The 2061-nt window shown below is 43.2% G+C and overlaps 1 pseudogene; it reads left to right on the top strand.

The window, feature by feature from the left end:
* Nucleotides 1-232: 232 nt before the first annotated feature.
* On the top strand, nucleotides 233-1859 carry LOC126488382 (asparagine--tRNA ligase, cytoplasmic-like; annotated as a pseudogene).
* Nucleotides 1860-2061: the final 202 nt, after the last annotated feature.

Genomic DNA, 2061 nt, shown 5'->3' with positions numbered 1-2061 from the left:
TTTAAGTTTAGTATTCTAATTCACAAAGAAATTTTCTTAATTTACCTTTCTTTTCATTCACAATGATACCAACATTTTTACCTACCCTCTGCAACCTCACTTGAAGAACATTAGTCCATTTTGTTTATCCAAGAATACATAAACATAGCACTAATTTTTTCAAATATTTATAACCTGGCTTGAAATTTAGCTTGTGTGTCATCAGTGACCAGGTGGCAGTGGTGCCGAGTTGATGTCTTCAGAGGTGATCAGGGCGACTGCAAGGATGGCACTCCCAGAGCTGTATGTCTCTGATTGAGAAGGAAATGATGCAACAGGAGATAGAACTAAGGAGAAGCCATTTAAAACAGGCCTAAAGGCACCGGTGACAGTTGGAAAAGAGCCATTTCCCACCATTTATGTGGATTCACAAAAGGAAAATGAGAGGTGGGATGTCATTTCTATGTCACAGATGAAGAACATTAAAAAGATGTTGCACAGAGAACAGATGAAGAATGACTCTCGGGAGAAGAAAGAGGCAGAAGATAACTTATGAAGACTAAAGAACCTGGAGGAAGCAAAGAAAATTACCATTAAAAATTACCCAAGCCTGACAGAGCTGGGCTGTGTAAAGATTTGTGCACTAGAATAATATAGAAACTGAAGAGTGAAGGTATTTGGCTGAGCCCACAGGTTGTGTCAGCAAGGAAAGAATTTGATGTTTCTGGTGTTGCGAGACAGTGTGTCTTGTCGGATGACCTGTGCCAGTATTACAATGGAGTAGTCTTGTCCCCTGAGAGCAGTGTGGCAGTATATGCAACACGAAACCTAACTCCAAAGGGCAAGTAGACTCCGGAAGGTCATGAGCTGAGCTGTGACTTCTGGGAACTGCTGGGGCTAGCCCCATGATGTAAATGTCCAGCTCAACAACCCACACACGATGATCCGTAGAGAGAACATGTCCAAAATCTTGAAAACACGGTCCATGATCACCAGGTGCCTTAGGGATCACTTCTTAGACAAGGGCTTCTGTGAAGCTACTACGCCAACACTGGTACAAATGCAGGTGGAAGGTGGGGCTACTCTCTTCAAGCTTGAAAATTTTGGGGAGGAAGCATCTTTGACTCACACCTTGCAGTTGTACCTGGAGATCTGCCTTCCAGCCCTGGGTGATGCTTTTTATATCATTCAGTCCTACAGGTCCGAACAGTCCAGAACATGAAGGAACCTGGCTGAATTCACGCATGTGGAAACCAGTGCCCCTTCCTGACATTTCAGCACCTCCTCAAACTTTTGGAGGACCTAGTGTGCAATGTGGTAGACAGAGTCTTGAAGTCACCAGTGGCAAGCACAGTGTATGACCTCAACCCGAGCTTTAACCTCTTAAACGACCTTTCAGATGAATGAACTCTTGAGATGCTATTGAATGGCTGAGGGAGCACAGTGCAAAGAAAGAAGACATGGCCCTCTATGAATTTGGAGACGGTATTCCTGAAGCTCCTGAGATACTGATGACACACACCATTAATGAATCAATCTTGCTGTGTCGATTTCCAGTGGAGATCAAGTCTTTCTATATGCAGCAATATCGTGAGGATCCTCAACTCACTGAATCTGTTGATGTGTTGATGATCAAGGTTGGTTAAATTGTGGGCTTCTTGATGCGCTCTTGGGATAGTAAAGAAATTCTGGAAGGCTCTAAAAGGGAAGGAATTGACCCCGCTCCTTATTACTGATATACATATCAGAGAAAATATGGTACATGTCCTCATGAAGGCTATGGCTTGGACCTGGAAAGATTCATAAGTTTTATTCTGAACAGATATGACATCCGAGATGTGTGCTTGTACCCTCAATTCCTCCAATGCTGCAGGCCATAACCAAGTGGCCCTGAAGCATGAAGGAAGGGAAAATGTTCATGAAAAGATAAGACTGCATCTTCAAAAGAACAAAAATCTAAAACCGTCCCTTGGTTTCCTGTTGGGTGTAGTAGCTTTTATCTGTCTTTTTGTGTTTTATTCCCCCCCTTTTTTTATTAAAGTTTTCTGTCTCTTCCCCACGACCGTCTCCCCTTTCCCTCCC

Source organism: Alexandromys fortis, unplaced genomic scaffold, assembly GCF_014885135.2.
Source record: "Alexandromys fortis isolate MF-2015 unplaced genomic scaffold, M_Fortis_MF-2015_v1.1 scaffold_183, whole genome shotgun sequence".
Taxonomy (NCBI): domain Eukaryota; kingdom Metazoa; phylum Chordata; class Mammalia; order Rodentia; family Cricetidae; genus Alexandromys; species Alexandromys fortis.
The sequence above is the reverse complement of the archived record's forward strand: the minus strand, read 5'-3'. Positions and strand labels throughout refer to the sequence as shown.